We start from the raw sequence: 23,079 nt of genomic DNA, 5'->3' as shown, positions 1-23,079 counted from the left end.
GAGAACAACCTATGTTATCAAGAGCTTCTCAGGTGCCACCTGCCAATGCAGGAGACACAGGAGATGTGGGTTCAATCCCTGAGTCAGGAAGATACCCTGGAGGAGAAAATAGAAGCCCACTCTAGTATTCTTGCCTGGAAAAATCCCATGGAGACGGGTTAAAATCCATGGGGTCACCGAGTCAGACACGATCAAGCATGCCCAGCATACTCTGCCTGAATGATGAAAGTCCAAGGGTAACTGGATGGCTCTGTGTTCAGGTGTGTTCAGCTCTACTCTGAGGAAGACAGTGAACGGCTGTTCTTCCTCCTCACCGGAGAGGAGAGAGGAAATGGAATTAGCCTGCATGAAAATGATTTAGGTTTACTCAAGAGGGGAAACGTCCCTCCATAATGGTTATTAAGCACTGAGACGGGCTCAGAGGGTTACTAGGAGGAAGTGTTTGTTATCTGTCTCCCGAGAGGTTTTTAAGAATTATAGACATTACTTGAATGGAGAGGAAGACAAAACAGATGATGTAAGAGGCACCAGCTATTTTCTGGGAGACCCAAACCCACTCCACTACCTTTTGGCAACCAGGGATAACTAAATATTTTCTTTTCCTCTGCTCCCCAAATACAGCAATATAAAATTGTTCTGTTTTTTTATTCTCACTTCAAGGAGAGGGTTTCAGACTCACATAACATTGAAAGAGTTAAATTTATACTCTTGCCTTGAGACATAAGAACAAATCAACATGGGCAAGATGCTTTTCTGATTTTCTACTTCCCATGCTAAAGTGAAAGTGTTCGTCTCTCATTCGTGTCCAACTCTGCAACCCCATGGAATGTAGTCCACCAGTCTTCTCTGTCCATGGAATTCTCCAGGCAAGAATACTAGAGTGGGTTGCCATTCCCTTCTCCAAGGGATCTTTCCTAACCCAGGGATCAAACCTGGGTCTCCTCCATTGCAGGCAGATTCTTTCTGTCTAAGCCACCAAGGAAGCCCTTCCCATGCTAGCTGGTGGTTTAGTCATGAAGTCGTATCCAACTCTTGAGATCCCAGGCTCCTGGGATTGAACTCGGGTCTCCTACATTGCAGGTAGATAATTTACCCAACTGAGCTATGAGGGAAGCCCTAGGGAAACACCAAATCAAGAGGTTTACATCTATCTCCTTGGAAAAAAAGTCCAGACATCAACTCAGTAAAACTCGCAAAAAGTTGCTTTCAACATAGGCTTGGAGCTTCCCGAGAAAACCTTTGGAGAATGAAAACAGATTTAATGTTATACAGCACAGTCAACTAATTTTCTTCAGGTTAAACACTTCATCCTCAGCTCCTTACTATCTCAGAGTACTAAACCAGTCACAATCAACAGCTGACACTTGCCTTCTGTCACTGAACCTCTGGACTTTTCCATGGTTCTCATCATGGAACTTGGACAACTGGCACACCACACTCACACCATCTATGAGAGCTTGGCCACTGGCAGGTGAGACCCAAGGATTCAGAGTCCCATCCACCATTCGCTGCCTATGTGACCTTGAGCAAGTCATTTAATCCTCTTGTTCCTCTTCTGTAAATGGAATCAACTCTACCTGCCTTCCTGGGCTGCCTTGGAGATTAAATGTGATATAGTGTGAAAAGGACCTTAGCCGAGTGCCTGCCTCACGAATAGGGCTCAACAAATGTTAGCTGTGTCTCCCTTCAAAACCTAGTCCCTGAGGCAAAGATGGTCTGGAAAGAAGCCATTTGATGGCTCTTAAGTCAAATTCTAGAAAAGTAATGCTCAAAATTCTCCAAGCCAGGCTTCAGCAATACGTGAACCATGAACTTCCAGATGTTCAAGCTGGTTTTAGAAAAGGCAGAGGAACAACAGATCAAATTGCTAAATCTGCTGGATCATCGAAAAAACAAGAGAGTTCCAGAAAAACATCTATTTCTGCTTTACTGACTATGCCAAAGCCTTTGACTGTGTAGATCACAATAAACCATGGAAAATTCTGAAAGAGATGGGAATACCAGACCACCTGACCTGCCTCTTGAGAAACCTGTACGCAGGTCAGGAATCAAGAGTTAGAACTGCACATGGAACAACAGACTGGCTCCAAATAGGAAAAAGAGTATGTCAAGGCTGTATATTGTCACCCTGCTTATTTAACTTATCTGCAGAGCACATCATGAGAAACGCTGGGCTGGAAGATGCACAAGCTGGAATCAAGATTGCTGGGAGAAATATCAATAACTGCAAATATGCAGATGACACCACCCTTATGGCAGAAAGTGAAGAAGAACTAAAGAGCCTCTTGATGAAAGTGAAAGAGAAAAGTGAAAAAGTTGGCTTAAAGCTCAACATTCAGAAAATGAAGATCATGGCACCCGGTCCCATCATTTCATGGCTAATAGATGGGGAAACAGTAGAAACAGTGTCAGACTTTATTTTGGGGGGCTCCAAAATCACTGCAGATGGTGACTGCAGCCATGAAATAAAAGATGATTACTCTTTGGAAGGAAAGTTAGGACCAACCTAGACAGCATATTAAAAAGCAGAGACATTACTTTGTCAACAAAGGTCTGTCTAGTCAAGGCTATGGTTTTTCCAGTAGTCATGTATGGATGTGAGAGTTGGACTACAAAGAAAGCTGAAAGCCAAAGAATTGATGCTTTTGAACTGTGGTGTTGGAGAAGACTCTTGAGAGTCCCTTGGACTGCAAGGAGATCCAACCAGTCCATCCTAAAGGAGATCAGTCCTGGGTGTTCATTGGAAGGACTGATGCTGAAGCTGAAACTCCAATACTTTGGCCACCTGATGCAAAGAGTTGACTCATTTGAAAAGACCCTGATGCTGGGAAAGATTGAGGGCAGGCAGAGAAGGGGACGACAGAGGATGAGATGGTTGGATGGCATCACTGACTCAATGGACATGATTTTGGGTAAACTGCTGGAGTTGGTGATGGACAGGGAGGCCTGGTGTGCTGTGGTTCATGGGGTCACAAAGAGTCAGACATGACTGAGCGACTGAACTGAACTGAACTGAACTGAAGTCAAATTCAACATTTGTTACCAAGAAAATTTTGTAAATAGATTTTTGGCCATCCATGTTTTCTCCCAGGTCAACACAACTTTGCTTCAGTGAACATTTCTGAATTTCAACTGACCTGACTGTGCAGTGGAAAAAGCCTCTCTTGTAGTGGCATATTAATAAACTAAATTGCTTTGGATGCAACTTTACAATTAACTCCCAATCAACTTTTCCTTTGAAACTTTTTATTTCCTTTAAGGTATAATGAGAAATGGAGAAATAACTTTGGAGTTAACTTTGGTATTCAGATTTCCCTGCTTTATTTAAAAAAAGAAGAAAGAAATACTAAGCTCCAATTATTTCAAAAGGGGACTTACACAGATTATAACAAAAATAATAAAATAAAGAACTATAAAATGGAAACGTGATCATATATCTGAAAGCATCATTATGAGGACATAATGGGATAATTGGTGCAAAATGCCAAGCAGAGTTCATAGCACATAACTCGCAGTAATTATTGTTATTATGATGGTTTTGAGTATGTGATGAATCCTCTTCAAACCTCAACGTTGATGCTTAGAAGTCATTTAATCTTCAGGAAAATCTATCTCATTCCTTCACTCTGTAAATATCACCTTCTTAGACAAAAACACTTTGGGCCTGTGTGACTACATCTACAGCAAATTTTACTTGTTCCCTGACTTCTTGCTTTTTCATTAAGCTGTAGAAGCAGGCATTCGTGGAAAATCTCTAAATGCATTTCTTTTCAACTGATTTATGTATTCCATACTTAAGTTCCTAGCTGATGCTGTGGAAAATTATCATGGGATCATAGTGATTCAGAACTGAAAGGATCTTAGGGGTCATCTAATCCACTACCGTTATTTTGAAGATGAGGAAACTGAGATTCAGAAATGTAAGGTGACATTCCATGACGGTGCTTCCGCAACAAGCACCATCAAATCCAGAACCCCAGTTCTTCCTTCCCATCCCAACAGACAGGAGCTAAGGGAAGCTCTAGTAGGTTTGGGATATTTACTGAATGGAGAAAGTGTTTGTCTTTATTTCCATATCCCCAGAAATTCTGTTATTTGTGAGTAACAGAAAGAAACCAAACTTGAAGAAACTTGGCAGGTTAGGATTCCATTAGTTCATCTAACATAGCCCCAGGCTGCAGAGAAATTCTGGACATGAGAGACTTGAAGATCTGGCCTTGTTCTTGATCTCTTGACTCTTTCTTCTGTGGATTGACTTCATTTGCTTAGACTGACCTTCTCTGCTGCTGTTCAGTCGCTCAGTCATGTCTGACTCTTTGCGACTCCATGGACTGCAGCACTCCAGGCTTCCCTGACCTTCTCTGTAAGCAGCCTTAACATCGGGAAAGGACCATACCCATTAGGACCGTGTCCTTCTGAACGTAACAGCAACTCACACACAGTAAGGTAAGTAAATAGAGGTTTTCTTTTTCTGACATAACAAGAATTATGAAGGTGAGCAGACTCAGGCTGGTGCAGATCCTTGAGCTGTTCTCAAAGAATCAAGGTCCTCCCAAGTACTACTCCACTGTTCTGAGCAGGCTGAAGACATCGCTCTGCGCAAGTTTCCAGTAGAAGGGAGAGGAGTGAGGGCAAAAGCCACTCGTCAGCTAAGTGTGACCCCTTTCATTAGGACAATAATTTTCCAGAAGCCCTATACAGCGGATTTCCATTTATATCACACTGGCCACATACGGTGGATAAGAACGTCTGTGGTTCCAGGACTGTATGAGGAGAGGAGGATTTTCAACTGGGAACATTCCCATCTTAAAAATAAAAAAGTACGACTTTGTTTATAAGGTAAAAGGGAGGAAATAAACATCAGTAGACAACTTGTTTGCCACAGAACATTCCTCTTAATTTTCAACTGGACAAATCCTGTAAAGGGCTGTGAATTAGTTCTCTTGGGTCCCACGCCTATCCCTGTGGCCAGAAGAGTGAGAGATCACAGCCCCAGATAGAACCACAGGCACATTAGGAGAAGATTCCAGCATATGGAAGAGCTACAGTTGCCAGATGAAAGGAAGGGGAACACAGCAAAGAAAACAATAGATATAGGAGAGTCCACATTGCAGAAAGTATTGGTGGCTCAGTTGGTAAAGAATCTGCCTGAAATGCGGGAGACTGTTTTGACCCCTGGGTCACGAAGACCCGCTGGAGAAGGGAATGCCTACCCACTCCAGACAGAGTGGACAGAGGAGCCTGGTGGGCTACAGTCCATGAGGTCATGAAGAGTCAAACATGACTGAGTGATTAACAAACACTTTAACATAACTATACTACATGTAAAATATATATTATTTTGAATATTATTAATAATAATATTGAATAATAGAATACATATAATACAAAAATTTGCTCAATATTGAAAATGCTCATCATAGTCATGAATTTTGAAAAACACCAAGAATTTTTTCTAATGAAGTGCACCAACATACCCCAAAGCCATAGTGAAACCCAGAGCAAAAAATATATATAAAAATGTTTAACCAAAATATTAAATATATGAGATTGCATACCCATTTGTCAGGTGCATCATTTTATAGCCTACGGGTGAGTAATAGGTCAATGCTAGGTATCTGCTGCGCTCATCCAGTAATATTATCTTCAATCATGTTAATTAAATTAATATGACCTGCACTAATGAAAACCACAAAAACCTATTTTGGTTTCTCCCAGCACATACATTTTGATAATTTAGTCCTGTCAGGCTTGTGTGCCTCTCAGCACCAGACTCAATGCTCATAATATCAGGGTAATTTTAAGCATTTTCTACACAAAACCAACAAAGAAAATGACTCGTGAACTAAATTTCATTTCGGTTGAGCAGCAAACCAGATCGAGAATTAGAGATTCATGATGACTTTAGTGATGCTTCTGGTCTTATCCATCTATCTCTCTTTCTTAACATATATTCTTATTTGACATGTTTTCTAAATGATTAGCCACCTGAGAAAATATTTAAATGACCAAATCATAAGGTAAGAGATTTATGGCTTAAATTACATTAAACAAATTCAATATGTTATGCATATGGAAATCAGCAGCTTTCAGATTATATTTTTGCCATTAAAATGTGCCTTAAAAATATTTAGTTTCCGTTTTCCAACAGTCTGATTTTCTTTTTGCCTGCTCATCTGATGGCAGATTCTCAGAGTAACCAAGCGAAAACAAATGACTTAGTCCTTGGTTCAGAGAAATAATGGGTTACTAGCATAATTAATTTTATGTTTAATTACTGTAGAATGAAACAATTCAACAATATCCAATCAATCCTTAGAATGACAGAACAGAAGGTCAGCAGTTGCTAAGTCAATTGTTTTGAAAGAGAAATTTATGTCAGGTTCTCTTTTATGTGCTATGGAAAGAAATTGGATAAAAGTGGTCAAGCAAACATTAATTAATTGTATAAATGTAATCTGGTTGTCATGCTAAATCATACAGGCAGGGGATACAGTTCTCAGAATGGTGGGTATGCATCATTTGCAAATTTCAGTGACATGTCCAACCCCACCCCATTGCCCAGTCACACACAGTCAAAAGCTTTGGAGTCAAATATTAACATCTCTAGCATTATTTTCCTAGTCTGTACTGACAGTTCGTAGGAAGGAGTTGATGGTTCTAGTCCATTTCCTTCCACACCACCCCCCAACATTGGGAGCTGAGACTAAATTAAACTCTCCACTCCTTCCGCCTGCCCACCCCCCACCACCCGGTGCAACTCCTCTTACTCTCCTATTAACAGCAAGAAACTATTTCACAAGAGTTTTGTTTTTTCTTTTTTTCTGAGCCTAGCACTGATCACATTTGGGAGCTCATGTAGACAATAAGGGGAATTCCTGGGTGGTGCTAGTGGTAAAGAACCAGCCTGCCAATGCAGCAGACATAAGAGATGCCAGTTTTATCCCTGGGTCAGGAAGATCCCCTGGAGGAGGGGATGGCAATCCACTCCAGTATTCTTGCCTGGAGAATCTCATGGAACAGAGGAGGCTGGTGGGCTACAGTCCATAGGGTCACAAAGAGTTGGACGCAACTGCAGCGACTTGCCATGCACACATTGTAGACAATAAGACAAGTGGATATAGAAGGTGGTCCACACATCACTTTTTAACATTAAAAAAAATTCATTTTCCAAGATTTCCTCCTAACTTATCACTTTCCCCAGCATTTAAAGGCATTTAGATTCTCTGCCTACGTGACTCAGAAAACCCCAACGTTCCCTTTGCCATATCTAAGGTATCCGTATCAGCATGACTGTATCCTTATCTCAGGACCACCCCTTCTGCCTCTATTATAATGCTTTTGGGAGATGACCCCAACATCCTATTTTATTTTTTTCTCAGTGGTTTCCTTCTGAAACTGAGCATGAAGTAGCCTTTTCTCTGCAAGCTATGGTTTTTCCAGTAGTCATGTATGAATGTGAGAGTTGGACTATAAAGAAAGTTGAGCACCGAAGAATTGATACTTTTGAACTGTGGTGTTGGATAAGAGACTTGAGAGTCCCTTGAACTGCAAGGAGATCCAACCAGTCAATCCTAAAGGAAATCGGTCCTGAATATTCATTGGAAGGACTGATGCTGAAGCTGAAACTCCAATACTTTGGCCACCTGATGCGAAGAACCAACTCATTTGAAAAGGCCCTGATGCTGGGAAAGATTGAGGGCAGGAGGAGAAGGGGACGACAGAGGATGAGATGGTTGCATGACATCACCAATGCAATGCACACGAGTGTGAGCAGGATCCGGAAGTTAGTGATGGACAGGGAAGCCTGGTGTGCTAAAGTCCATTGGGTCGCAAAGAGTCAGACATGACTGAGCGACTGACCTTACCAGAAAGATGAAGAAGAATTTGTGGCCGTTTAATTAATGGGGCAGGGCAAAATGAAGAAACAGGCTCCTTCATGGAGATTAAAACCAGAGAGTTACAAAGATTTCCCTTGTGTCCATCCTAATGAGCTGGATGAACCTAGGGTCTATTATACGGAGTGAAGTAAGTCAGAAAGAGAAAGACAAATATTGTATATGAATGCACGTGTATGGGATCTAGAGGGATGGTACTGATGAACCTACTTGCGGGGCAGCAATGGCGACAACAGACATAGAGCACAGACTTGTGGCACAGTGGAGGAAGGAGAGGGTGGGACAGACTGAGAGAACAGTATGGAAACATACATAATCATATGTAAAATAGATAGCAAGGTAGAATTTGCTGTGCAACACAAGGAGTTCAACCCAGTGCTCTGTGACAACCTAGAGGGGTGGGATGGAGAGGGGAGTGGGAGGGGGTTCAGGAGGGAGGGCACATGTGTAGACCTGTGGCTGATTCATGCTGATGTATGGCAGACACTAACACAATATTGTAAAGCCATTATCCTCCAATAAAATTAAATTAAAAAATTCCCCTTGGGGAAGTTGAATTGAAGGGGCATGAGGGAGGCAACAGGACGAAGTGAAGCAGTTAATGTTCTGATGTTTGAGCCCAAGACTGCCTGCAGGTGCATTCAGTTTGTGAAAATTCACTAGCTGGCCTTATAATTTATGTATTTTTTTATGTTTGTAGGTAGATTTTGAGAAAAAGTACTCAAAAATAAAAAGTAAAGCCTCTGTCATACAGGCCTTGGTGGTGTCCAGGAGTCTGGGAAAAAATGTTTATCTAAGAGGATCTTGGATTCATTATAGAAAACTATCTGGATGCCTCCAGTTTTTCAAGAATCAGTTAAGGTTCTCTGCACACTCTGAGGTGACATTCCAGAATTGCAGCCCCACTCCATCAGGCTGGCTTGGGCCATGAATTTGCCCACTGGTTCATGATAGTAGCAATGTAGTCTTTTGAAGCTATATTTTCAACACAGAAGTTTTACTTGAGAGGCCAGAATAACCCTAAATTACATGAAAGCTGTGCACTGTTACCAGGACCTGTGCATGTACCCCTGGAAGCCTCTACGGACCAGAACAGGTGGGAAGCCCTCATGACAACACACATCTTCCATCTTCTATAACACCACTGTTATCCAGGGTCCAAAATCTCCCACGATGCTGAAACAGTTGTTTTCCCTGGTCTACCACATGTTATCCAATAGAAGAATTCAGCTAGTTTTCACCTTCTTAAATACAAAGAAACACCATGACTACAAGTTTAGTGTCTTCAAAATAATCTGTGAATTCGTCCTTCCACTATTAACATTGTTTTCAGTAGCAAAAAGTTTGTCTATAGAAACCTGCTTCTCAGAGTGAGTGGATACCAGGCTGACATCCACATTGCCTGGGCTTTGAGAGCCTTATTTATGGTAATAGAAATGGTAGATGCTCTGAATGAAAAGTTGATACCCTCTAAATAAATTCAACCAAAACCAGAAATAGAAATGCAGGCGCTGACTAGGTTAAAACCAGTCAATTATATTCCTCAAAAAGGCACTTGATAAGTCAGCCACTAATATTTCTGAGTAAATCTAATTTACTGTTTGTTGATTTATCCAAAGATAAACCATACTTTCCCTGGAGGAGGTCATGGCAACCCATTCCAGTATTCTTGCCTGGAGAATCCCATGGACAGAAGAGTCTGATGGGCTAAGGTCCACAGGGTCACAAAAAGTCAGACACGTCTGAAGCGACTTAGCATAGCACAGCACACACAAACCATCCTTTGTATGATAAGGTCTTTGGGACCACGTGTCTAATTTCTCAACCATAAAAATACTCAGTACTACAATGCTCATAAAAACGACGTCCCTTTGCTATGAATTCTCATAGATGGTATATATAGTATGGCATATTATATTGTTCAGCATTATATTTCATGGAAAGTAAGAAACCATCGACTATAAGAAGCACAATTACTTTATACAATATCACTAAGAAAGGAAAGTACTAGTTTAAAATTTTTGTGATCTCTCTTTCAAGATACAGCTTTATTTCAGATATTAAAAGGTGAAAATATGTCTTACATGTGATGAAATATGTCTTTTTCTACTATATTTTCTCCACTTTTTTCTACTATGGAGGAAAAATATTCTAGTTAATTTTAAAATTCAATAATAATCACCAGTGGACAAGGATTTGGTGGGGGGGGCTGTTTTTTTAAATATATTAAATTGAACATAAGCCTTTTTATGATTTAATATGAAAAAGGATAATATTGTTTTGCTACTTTGAAAACAAAGTTATTGTCTTCTACCAAGTGAACATAAAAGGTCACAATTCCCCTCTTCTATTTTCTGCAAACATTTTTGCACTGCAGATGAAAATATAAAATAGAGTACATAGGATCCACACAAACTGTAACTTACAAAACGCAACTTCTCAGTATTTAAGTACAACTCTAAAGCAGTTCTACAGCCACTTTACAAAACCTTCAGTCAGTCAGTCAGTTCAGTCGCTCAGTCGTGTCCGACTCTTTGTGACCCCATGAATCACAGCACGCCAGGCCTCCCTGTCCATCACCAACTCCCGGAGTTCACTCAAACTCAAGTCCATCGAGTCGGTGATGCCATCCAGCCATCTCATCCTCTGTCGTCCCCTTCTCCTCCTGCCCCTAATCCCTCCCAGCATCAGAGTCTTTTCCAATGAGTCAACTCTTCGCATGAGGTGGCCAAAGTACTGGAGTTTCAGCTTTAGCAACAAAACCTTAGATACATGTTATTATACATGAGAAGTACATTTGTGACACTGAATTCAATCACATTCCTTTAAACTTGATCTTTGAATATCCATGGCAATAATAAAATCATCATTTGCCCCAGTGAATGTTCTTTAAATTAATTTTCCTTTCCATTTTTAATTTAACACATTTTGCTTTCAAGAAAATAAGTAGAAGTCTAAGTTAGAAGAAAACTCAATTATCTGAAACTTGTAATTCATTCTAAATATATCTCTGAAAAGCTCTGCTTTAAGCAGAAAAGTTCATGATTCTTTTCCCTTTAGGTGTAGGGCTGGAATGAATCCTCTAGATTGGGATTTTAATCCAACAACAATTTTGAAACCTTAGAATAAAACATATATCTCTCTGAGACTGAAATTTTTTAAATCAGTAATACTATTTCCCCATGTCCACCAATTTAAATATAGTAAAGGGAAATAGATTGAAATACGTTAGGGAAAAAAAAATGACCACTAAGATGGATTACATACTTTGTAAGTAGAATCTATTAGAAACACTTTGGTATAAAGCATTCCTAACAGTTTATCAATAGTCTTTTCAGATCATTATGGATCAAAGCTGTTTTCATTTTTACTGGTAAAATTCTGTATAATTTTATATATAAAATTAAAACTATATATATTTGATAATTTTACTGGTGAAATTCTGAATAAATACTTAACAACCAAATGCAAAGTGTAAATTTTGATTCAATTCTTCATTTTAAAAAGATAGCTTTAAAATACATTTTGGGGACAATTGGGGGAACTGGAATATAAACTATATATTAGATTATATTATTGCATTGTCCATTTTCTTAGTCGTGTGTTAATGGCACTTTAGTTATATGGGAGGATGCTCTGATCATCACAGGATACAAGCTGAAGCATTTTAGGAGTGAAGAGTCATGGTATCTGAATTTACTCTAAAATGATACAAATGCACACACACACAGAGTGCACAAAGGTGACAAAATATTAACAATTAGTTGAATCTAGGTGAAAGGTATACAGATATTCATGGGGCTATGTTTTCCCCTTTTCTATAGGCTTGAAAGTTTTTTTCAAAATAAAAAGTTGGAGGGAATATTGCATAAATTCATAGAAAGGCTGTTCATCTGAACAACATTGAATACATGCATTTTTTTTTTTTTTTTTTGCTCTTTCCCTCCATTTCAATAGTTGATGTTAGTATGTGCTTCTCTGATACTTCTGGAAGAACGGCAGGTCAGCAGGCCTTGTTTTTAAGTTTGTTAACTGACAGCCTACTTAAAAGAAAATGTTACCTAGGCCTGTTTTAGAGCCATGATTGTCAGCTCGCATGGTCAATATGTCATATAGGGTACATTTCATTAAGGAGTGAATTACTTCGCTTGTAATGTGAGCTAAATGAACATCAATGTCAGGTTGTATAAATCATAGATAAAAATGTATCACTAAGTGCAATCAGATAAGCAGCAGCACCCTTTGCCCTCCAAAAACAATCCCAAATCGGGGCTTATTTTATATAAGTGGCAGATAGAAAGTCTCTTTTGTACCATGAAGAAACAATTCTGCCATTGAAAGGACTGCTGGGTTAGGTGTAATATTTATGTGTTTTCTTGTCAATTTTTTGTAGCTGGCAAGATTGAAAATTAAAATTTGTCCAAGGGTACATTAGCTAAGAGAGTAAACTATCCAGGTTAACAGCCGATGTAATGATTAGAAAAACAACCAAAAACCCTCTGCAAAGGGTCAATACTAGGAAGCATGTCATTTTGGCAAGATCCCTCCCACATCCTGTGCATTATCAAAAGGCAAACTGTCAAAGATGCTTTCTGAAGATAAGGCCCACAAAACATGAAACACAGCTAATTGTAACGCACTTATCCTCGGTCAAGCCAATGAAATGCATCTCTGTCTCGGTTGTTCTAAACAAGACAAATGGATTCGGAACTGCATTTACCTAATCAGGTACTCAGTGACCGTGTTGATGGTTTTGAACATGGAAGAGGTTTGGTAAAGTGGACAGAGGGTTAACTCCAGCATCAGATAAGAGGTGACTTTCCTTACCTGCCAATTTCTGTCTGTGTAAGTTAGCAGGTCAGTTGCTGTTTCTCAAGGTCAGTTTCTTCATCTCTGAAATAGGTATAACAATGCCCACCTCTCTGGATTTTACCATGGTTAGAAATAAGATATGAAAAACACCTTGGAGGGGCCTGACACCTGTTGAGTACACAAAAAGGGGGAATTGTCAATTGTATAATAGCAGTCCATTTTATTTTTAAATATCTAAATGGTTTTTGATTGAGCGGATTACACTGGTTTAGAGCAAACCATTCAATACATATAGTAGTGAGTTTGAAATATTTATTAAGGCATATTACGTACTACGCCAAGTGAGGTAGAAATCTGGCTAATTACTGTGGCATTTCATCACAGCTCAAGGAAGATCTGAATTTTCTGACTAGAAGGAATGTCAGGAACAGTCAAATACCTACATCATTTTCTGTCCTGTACCTCTCTCTAAGTGAGAGCTCCAAATTTTGGTTGAAGAGGATCAGCTGCTTTGCAAAGTCACTGTTGAGTGACTTCCAGCGAAGGGGATCAATTTAGCCCTGAAGTTCCATGAAGTGTTCCCAAACAGAACATTTCTAGAGGGACTTACTTAGAAATTTACCAGGCAAGAATTTTTGTTCATCTCCTACTCGTGGAATCCCGTCCTACATCCATAGCATTTCACTATGAAATTACTTTTTCCCGAGGAAAATATAAGCACAAGTAAAACAAGTTGAATCTTCTAGAACACCAGGACTAAAACTGCTTTGTTTCGTGGTCTATCTGTAGACATGTGGAAATATTTTTTTAATTGTTATGCAATTTTTAAAGGTTAAACTCCATTTATAGGTATCAGGAAATACTGGGCTATATTCTGCACGTTATACAATACATCCTTATGGCTTATCTTACACCCAATGGTTTGTAACTTCCACCCACACCCCTATACTGCCCCCCACACACATTGATAACCACTAGATTGTTCTCTGTATCTGTGAGTCTGCTTCTTTTCTGTTATATTCCCTAGTTCCTTGTACTTTTTAAGATTCTACATGTAAGTGATATCATATAGTATTTGTCTTTCTCTGTCTGACTTACTTCACTGAGCATAATACCCTCCAAGTCCATCCATGTTGCTGCAAATGGCAAGTTTTCATTTTCTTTTATGGCTGAGCAGTATTCCATTTTACATATACATATATATCACATCTTCTTTATCCATCTATCTGTTGATAGATACATAAGTTGCTTCCATATCTTAGCAATTGTAAATAATGCTTCTAGAAACATTGAGGTGCATGTATCTTTTTGAATTAATGTTTTGGGGTTTTGTTTTTGTTTTTTTTTGGATATATACCCAGGAATGGAACCGCTGGATTCTACAGTAATTCTATTTTGGGTTTTTTGGGGGAAACCTTAATACCATCTTCCATAATGACGGCACAAATTTACATTCCCACCAACAGTGTACAAGGTGGAAATAATATTTTTGAAATGTGATTTTGCTCTCTTGGCAGAAGGATAAAATTGGGTAGAAAGACAATGTCCGGGGCTGGACATATGGCAAGTGCTCAGTCTGTTAACAGAGAAGGAAACTGTGCCATACTACTTTCCTTCCACGTTAAAGCCAAAAGAGGAAAAAAAAATAGTAATTATCATCCAACAAATGAAAAGCTATCTAAAGAGTGTCATTTAGAAAAGCACCCTGGCCATGCAAGTTTACATTTTCAATGTTAATGTAAACAATCCTTAAGCTGGCTGAAAGGTCAGGACAGCAGCTAATAAAATCAGCAGCTGAATTTAAAATAAAGAAATGTCCTTCCCCTGCAGAGGGAATTTTTAGCTTGTCCTCTCCTTTGGTCACAGCCTGCATGCGAATTTCTTTAGATTTTTCAAAAGTGAAAGTTGGAGTAAATAAGATGTGAATATTGGAGGCTGAGATCTGCTAGATGTGTTTTTTTAAACAGCTCTTTAGATGGGCGAATACGGCAGCTTGATTAAGAGATGCATACCTTGATCATCTGTCATCTGCATGTCTTTAAGCCCTGAGGGGTAGTTTGTGCCAGAACCGGAAAGAAGTATGCCCCAAGAGACTGAGGACAGCACTACCTGGTAATCAAAAAAGAGAAATGAACACGGCATTGAAGAGACTTAAAGAGGCGGGCACAAAACTCATTTGTTTATCCCCTAATATAAATTTCCTCCCAGATCTCGTTCATTTCTGCTATCCTTCTCCTCAGCTGGAAAAGAAATTGCATCATTTCTCTTCCTCTGCCTTTACATCTCCATTTTCATAGGGTGCCCCTTTGCATCCTCATGCATGCTGGATGTCAACATCACCCACAGCTCTGGACCAGCTCAGAGAGTGGGGAGGGGATCCCTAGTTCAGAATGGCTTTTGTAGATTCTCAGGGAACAAACCTTAGGAATCCAGAAACCCAGGAAAGGAGAATGCAGATGGGACTGGACAGAGTTTAAGAGGTTTGTTGCTCTCAGCTACAGAAGGCCCTGACCCAAATCCAGCTCCTGCCACCCCATCCCAGACTGAGACAAGTCTAAAATAGCTCAGCAAACCACACTCATTCATTCTCTAGTATGGCTGTTCACAATGGGTTTAAGCACATTGTACTTTGCTGCATTTCCTCTTTGGAAATTGGCTAAAATACTTTTGTTTTGCATTGTGTATTTTACATTTTGTTGAGTAAATTTTTCTCCATCTCAACACATCATGTTACTTATCCCAGTATAACATAGTAGTCTTAATAACACTTAATCAATGAGTAAATTATAGAATTATTTGGGGAAAAAAAGAGTTACAGCAGCATTTATTTAAAATCCTGTGTTCCACATCATTAATTGCTGCTAAGTCGTTTCAGTCGTGTCCGACTCCGTGTGACCCCACAGACGGCAGCCCATCAGGCTTCCCCGTCCCCGGGCTTCTCCAGGCAAGAACACTGGAGTAGGTTGCCATTTCCTTCTCCAATGCATGAAAGTGAAAAGTGAAAGTGAAGTCACTCAGTTGTGTCTGACTCCTAGCGACCCCATGGACTGCAACCTACCAGGCTCCTCCGTCCATGGGATTTTCCAGGCAAGAGTACTGGAGTGGGGTGCCAATTAGGTTGACATAATACCACGTATTTATTTGAGAAGGTAAACCTGCCTTCTAAGAACAATTCATTGACATAAATTTTGAAATCTAAGAGCACCCCTCCCCCAAACTTCATTTCTTAACCAAAATCTATAATTAGGCAACTGGTGAAAATGAATGAATATCAGAAATTTAATAAATATAGAGAATAAAAACCAATTATCATCTTACTGCAATGAACAATTTTTATTTATTTATCATAAAATATTTTAATATATAAAAACATATAAATAACAATATAGAATGCCTTTGGGGTCACCATCCAGCAATTAAATACTGGGACTTCCCTTGTGCTCCAGTTGTTAAGACTCTGCCTTCTTAATGCAGGGTCCAGGTCCCATTCCTGGTGGGGAAATTAAGATCCCATATACCACACAGTGTCGGGGAAACGCCCTGCCCCAAAATTAACTACTATAAGCATAACTGTAGTTCCTTGTGGTCCCCTCCCAGATGTATTCCTCTCCAAATCCCCACCAGAGGGAACACTGATTCTGAATTTGGAGGTTATCATCCAAAAGCATATTTTTAAACTGCTATAATATGTAAATTTCTCTAGATGACATACAGGATCATTTTGCATATTTAAAATTTTTGCATAAATAGTGCCATATTGTACATATATAATTTTCAGGTTTTTTAACTCCATAATTTTTTTGGATACAAAATGACTACACTTTGCTAAGTGTTGTTCTAGCTTATTCATTTTTGATTTTCACATATTATTCTACCATAGGAATATACCACAGTACAGTCACCCATTGAAAGCCTGATTTTCAAGAGAAGAAATAATCAACGTCATGGGGAAGGAAAGAACAGTCAGATAAAACCAGTCCTCTAACTATACACTTCATAGCTCCAACCATGGCTTGGTTGCCCTGATATTTCCCTTCTTGCTGCTCAGGAATCCTATGTAAATAGCTGAGGCAAATGTTAAAGAAACTAATGAATGGAGTTTAAGACAGGTGGTGACAGCCAAATACCTCTGGCTAGTCCCAGGCCTCTCCCTGGTGCTAATGGCCTGCTTCACTGCACCAGAGATGCAGAGTACAGTACCTGCAGGAGATCATGTGTCAGCTAACTGGACCCTGTGCCACATCACCCTTCAAAATGCAGTATTTCTCTAGAAAAATAATTTACCATTTTTTTTAAACCTGTGCACTTGGAGTTATGCATCCTCCAAACACCCATAGAGTATGCCTTTTTCACACTGTAACACCTCCTCAGATAAGCCAGGCTTGCTCTATTCAGTAACTGATCAAAAGGAAGATGAAATGCTTTTCAAAGACAAGCCCTAAGATGAACAGTTTCTCCACCCTTCTAAACCTCAGCTACCCCATTCTGCCCATCCTGACATTCAAAGGAGCAAGTGGGATGAGAAAAAAGAGCCATGAGCTAAATAAAGGGGGAGCCCAGGCGGAATTCCTTCAAACTAGTTAAGTATAAAACCGAACTCCTTAGTGCCAGATACTGCAGCTAAGGACGTGGGATTGCAGCTCCATCCTGCAGCATTTGGAGGTGCCTGGACAAAGGAAGTGGCTGGCAGATTACACATCTAAGAAAATGGATTGGCGGTGATGAGAAAGGCCTGGTGAGTCCAGACTCCAGGAGTGTAAGCCTGAAATAGCCAGGTGCCTGGAGGGCAAGACCAAGATACTGACAAGGGTAGGGCCTCCTGTTGACGCTCAGAAGGGGAAGAAGCCCACCAACACTAATTACACATGAGAAGCATGATGGGTGATCCAGCAGTGAGGTCACCAGGCAGATCCTTTAGTTCTACACTTCCCTTTCAGCAGAAAGATTCTGATCCATATTTCAGAGAGGGGTAGGGAGGCTCTCATTTATGAGAAGTCCCTATTTAAAAACCAAGTAAATCTACACAATGGAATTATTGTTGGTGTTCAGTCATTAAGCTGTATCTGACTCTTTGTGACCCCATGAACTGTAGCCCACCAGGCTCCTCTTTCCAAGGGGTTTTCCAGACAATACTAGAAAATACTAGGAAATGGGTTTGCCATTTCCTTCTTCATACAATGGAATACTCCTCAGCAATTAAAAGGTACAAAATACTGTTACAGAAAGCATAATGGACAAACTTCAAAATCATGCAAAGAAGAGACAAACCAATATATACAGTATGTTCCCATTGGTGGCTTAGCTCATAAAGAATCTGCTTGCAATGTGGGAGACCTGGGTTCAATCCCTGGGTTGGGAAGATCTCTTGGAGAAGGGAATGGCTACCCACTCCAGTATTCTGGCCTGGAGAATTCCATGGACTGTATAGTCCATGGGGTCACAAAGAATCGGACACGACTGAGTGACTTTCACTTTTCCATTTACATGAAGACTGAGAACAGGCAAAACTCTCTTTGATTATGCATGTGTGTGCTAAATCACTTTCGTCGTGCATGGTTCTTTGTGACACCACGGACCATAGCTTGCCAGGCTCCTCTGTCCATAGGGATTCTCCAGGCAAGAATACTGGAAGGGGTTTCCATGCCCTCCTCCAGACCCAGGGATTGAACCATACATCTTACGTCTCCTGCATTGACAGGAGAGTTCTTTACCACTAGAGCCACCTGGGAAGCCCCTCTTTGATTATACATGTCAAAAATTGATTTATGTGTCAGGGGAGGGGCAAGCAGTTGACTGGAAGGAGGAATAATGTAATGATGAGCTCAGTCACTTGTCATGTCTAACTCTGTGCAACCCTATGGACTGTAGCCTGAGAGGCTCCTCTGTCCATGGGATTCTCCAGGCAAGAATACTAGAGTGGGTTGCCATGCCCTCCTCCGGGGGATCTTCCCAACCCAGGGATCGAATAAGTGGCATCTCCTGAGTCTTCTGCCTAGCAGGTGAATTCTTTACCGCTGAGCCACCTGGGAAGCCTGATGGAATGATAGGAATGTTCTACATCTTGTTTTGTGTGATCATTACACAGGTCACTGTGACTGTTAATATTCATCAAGCCAATCTGGGAGTTTTTTTTATTGTGGGTACATTATAATTCAATTTTTAAAATTGTATGTGAAAGATAAATAGATAAATGAAATCAAGTCAAAGATATATTTGGCTAAAAAAAAAACTTTTCATGGAAAGTATGAACTCCAAGACAGTTACATGGGATTTCTTTAGGTAAGTCCAACCCTGTCCTGTTGGAAGTACGCATGTCTAGACAGCTTTCTGGAGCACATCATTTAAAGGTCACTCTGCCTTCGAAGTTCCCCTTCCCTTTCTTTCATTATTTCTCCCTCTACTGTGCTTTCCATCCTTTGAAATATACATATATGTGTATTTAATTATATTTTTTATTTATTAATTGTGTGTCTTTCTCCATCTAGAATGGAAACTCCACAGGGCAGGTATGTTTATCCATTTTACTCACTGCCATATCCCCATGCCACATGCATAGCACGTTGCATGCCCTCAATTAATTGTTTTTGAATAAATGAATAAGTTCAAGGAAAGAAAAAATGATAACTTCTTATTTGACTTAAGAGATCGTCCAGTCCAAATCTGTCATTTACTGATGAGAACGTTGACACCCTGAAAGGATGAATCGCTTTCACCAACACCGAATCGTCAGAATGTGGCCATATCGTGGGTGAAAATGGATCACTCCCCAAATCTTGCTTCTCTCGCTCGAGTAAGATTGCAGACAACTCCTTGTTTGACAAAAATTATTAGTTCTTCCAGCATCTTAACTTCCTTTCCATGTATACTTGTGATCATTCTAATCTAATGGATCATCAAGAAAGAGACAAGAGAAACAAACTACTCATATTTGCCTTGAAGGTCTTATTTCCAAAATAAGTAACCTAAAATTGTTGCTAATGTTCCTAGTAAATCCAGTGGAATGACATCACTTGACTCTTTCTACATAAAGATAATTCAAGGCTCTGAATATTTGCTTTGTACAGAAAGCACTGTGCTAGATTCTAAAGGGACTAATGGAGAACTCGAAGGAAAGCAAGGTACAGGGAGCATTGCTCTTTGTGCCATGTCACTTAGTTATTTAGGTCAAGCTAAAGGCCAGAGCCCAGGTTTTCAGTGATGTTTTGCTATATTACCAAATATGGTGAAACCTTGAGCTCAGGAAAGGAGATCTTTGTATAATTCCAGGAATCAAGCAGTACTTGTCTTCCCTGTATTCATAAAATTACATCCCTTTTCCTGCAAGAGGCTGCCCTTGTTTGTTTTCAAGTGCAAGTTACAGGGAGTGAACAGTTTACTTACAGTGATAGCAAACGATCAGACAGGCTCCAAGATCAAGGCCAGCAAAGACTGACAAAGAAGAAAAGGAAGAAAAACAAGGGGTCACACTCAGGAAATCTTAGCACAGGTGAGAGGAAGTTGTTATTCTCTGTCGGCACGCTTTTACAAGACTCCGGACCCAACTTCTAGTGGGCTTTACAAGGATACTTCAATAGCCTTTCTTCATGTCACTCATCCAACAAATATTTAGAGTGCCCATTCATGGAAGAAGCACTTTTCAAGGTACCACATGCGCACCTTGTAAACTTCTTATTTGGCTTTAGAGATCGTCCAGTCCAAATCTGTCATTTACAGATGAGAACATTGACACCCTGAAAGGATGACATGTACTGGGATGAACACACGTGGGGCCACATTCTGACTTCACCTCACATCCACTACTCCTCACTCCATCTCCTCCCCTTCAAACAAATCACAGAAGTGGTCTCAGCAGAGTTAGTTTCAGCCACTTGCCAGCAAGGAAAGAACTTGGGAGCCTCACTATTGTCAGAATAATTTTAAAAGTCTGTTAACATTCTTCTAAACACACACACACAAATATTTGTGTATTTAAAAGCTATTTCTTGTTAGTTCACACGATCCTTTAACTGTGGAATTTCAAGTAGATAACAAAATGAAGTCAGACTGAAGATTCGGATAGTTAGTGGTAGGGGAACTGACAAACCAAAGGGTGTCTAGGGGTTGGTCGCAGGGATCAGCATCTCAAGTGTGCTTTTCACTGCCTCTCATTACTTCTTTAATCTTCATCTGAATCTAGCACTGTAAAAACAACAACAAATCTGCAAAGATTTTTTTCATGAGAGATGAGGGTAAAAATGAAGGCAGGGAAGTTCTGCCCAGTGTGAGATAAAGAGGACAACAATAAATGTTTGTGTGTGCATCATTTATATAGTGGTGCTTTTTAGATTAGATATTAACCAAATATAATTTTTTTTAACTTCAGTTTTCTAGGAACTCCTTGGGGACTGAAGAGTAAGCCAAGAATTTAACACCCCTTATTGAGGACTGAGGGCTTCCCAGCTGGCGTTAGTGAAGAACCTGCTTCCTAATGCAGGAGACTTAAGAGATACAGGTTCAACCCCTGGGTCAGGAAGATCCCCTGGAGGAGGCATGGCAGCCCACTCCAGTATTCTTGCCTGGAGAATCCCACGGACAGAGGAGCCTTGTGGGCTACTGTCCACAGGGTCACAAAGTCGGACACAACTGAAACGACTTAGCACACATGCACACACTGTGGACTGAAGGTCTGTGTCCCTCCCAAAATTGTGTGTTGGTACCCTAATCCCCAGTGGGCAGGTATCTGAAGATGGGATCTTTGGGAAATTAGGGTTAGATGAGGTCAGGAGAGTGGGGCTTTCATGATGGGATTAGTGGCCTTGCAAGAAGTGACACCAGAGAGCCCTACCCCTCTCTGTCTGTCTCACAAAGAAGAGCTCATGTGAGTACACTTCACATGGCAGCCTCCTCCAAGTCAAGAGAAGAAGCCTCAGAATGAAACTCACCTTGGTGACGCCTTGATCTGGGATTTCCCAGCCTCCAGAGCTGTGAGAAATAAATTTGTATTGTCTAAGCCACCCACTCTATGGTTGCTATGCAGCCTGGTCTAATACACCCTTACTCTATACTTGTAAATTAGAAATAATAATTTGATATAATTTTTGATTATATCATTTACTTTCCTCCTTTCTCTCTCTTTTCCTGTCTCATACACAGAATCTAAGAAAACAACTCCATAAATAAAATAAAAAAAACTACTGAAATAGAATAGATTTTTAAAGTGCACAGTTCATATACAGCTTGAATTGAAAGGTAAATTGATCAACTTAAACAAGAAGAAAAGAAAGGGTCTTCGCTGGTGGCTCCATCGGTAGAATCTGCCCGCAATGCAGGAGACCCAGTTTCAATCCCTGGATTGGGAAGATCCCCTAGAGAAGGAAATGGCAACCGACTCCAGTATTCTTGCCTGGAGAATTCCATGGACAGAGGAGCCTGGGGAGCTACAGTCCATGGGATCACAAAGAGTTGGACACAACTGAGTGACTAACACTTTAACTTTTCTTTCAAACAAGAAGACATTTTTTTCTGGTTGCTTCCAATTGTCTTTCATGAATCCTTGTAAAGCTCACCTGATAAGGATGTACCAGTCTATCTTTAATAGTTCCCCCTCCACTTTTTCCCCTGTGAGAATTTGCTAAAGCTACTCAAGCCCTCCCCAGTATTTTGGTTGGTTCACAGGGGTTTCTCTTACCTGTGGGGCTCCAGGCCTGATGCTGACTGGGTCACGGTGAAAACTTCAAGAAGAACTGAGCTGACCTGAGTGGCCCGAGGAGTAAGTTCAGATGTTGAGGAACTCATTTATCTTCCACGGTGCGCTCCCTCACAACTCCACAACCAACTACAAACTACTTAACCCATCAAAACTCACAGGAAAATTCTGGACAGCAATTATCCTTCAATAAAAAAAATTAATTTTTAAAAAAACCTCATAGCTATCAAGCTCAGAGCTCTCCTCTTGGGACTGTAAGCACCTCCACAGTGGGAGTCACAGAGCTTTTCTAGCTAATGTCCTCATGATTGGTTTAAACTGCTAAAACCCTGACGATATTTAGATTCAGATTTCTCACTTAAATCACTAGTCATTCTGTATATAGGGTTGAGGAATTGGAAATGAAGATAAAAAATAAATGAAGGGTCACATTATCATCGTGTTCACTTTTCAGGAGATTCAGATTTCTCAGATAAGGCAGTAATACTGCAATATACCTTATTTCCACAGCATCAAAGCATGTGTGTGTGTTCAGTCACTTCAGTCATGTCCAACTCTTTGCGACCCCATGCACTGTAGTCTGCCAGGCTCCTCTATCCATGGGATTCTCTGGGCAAGAATACTGGAGTGGGTTGCCATTCCCTCCTCCAGGGGATCTTCGTGATGCAGGGATCAAACCTGAGT

At 40.3% G+C, this 23,079-nt stretch overlaps 1 long non-coding RNA gene across 2 annotated transcripts in view; it reads right to left on the bottom strand.

The window, feature by feature from the left end:
* The window catches only part of LOC129623262 (uncharacterized), a 60,180-nt gene extending 37,405 nt beyond the window's left edge, over positions 1-22,775 (bottom strand). For both annotated transcript variants that reach the window (XR_008700441.1, XR_008700440.1), the window contains exons 1-4: positions 22,378-22,775; positions 20,091-20,138; positions 14,723-14,819; positions 12,726-12,878 (exon numbers count right to left, since the gene is read on the bottom strand). This is a non-coding gene — a long non-coding RNA (uncharacterized LOC129623262). The remainder of the gene's footprint in view (positions 1-12,725; positions 12,879-14,722; positions 14,820-20,090; positions 20,139-22,377) is intronic.
* Positions 22,776-23,079: the final 304 nt, after the last annotated feature.

The sequence above is a fragment of the Bubalus kerabau genome, chromosome 11 (assembly GCF_029407905.1).
Source record: "Bubalus kerabau isolate K-KA32 ecotype Philippines breed swamp buffalo chromosome 11, PCC_UOA_SB_1v2, whole genome shotgun sequence".
Lineage (NCBI taxonomy): Eukaryota > Metazoa > Chordata > Mammalia > Artiodactyla > Bovidae > Bubalus > Bubalus kerabau.
Note: the sequence above shows the minus strand (reverse complement) of the source record. Positions and strands in the feature narration are given on the sequence as shown.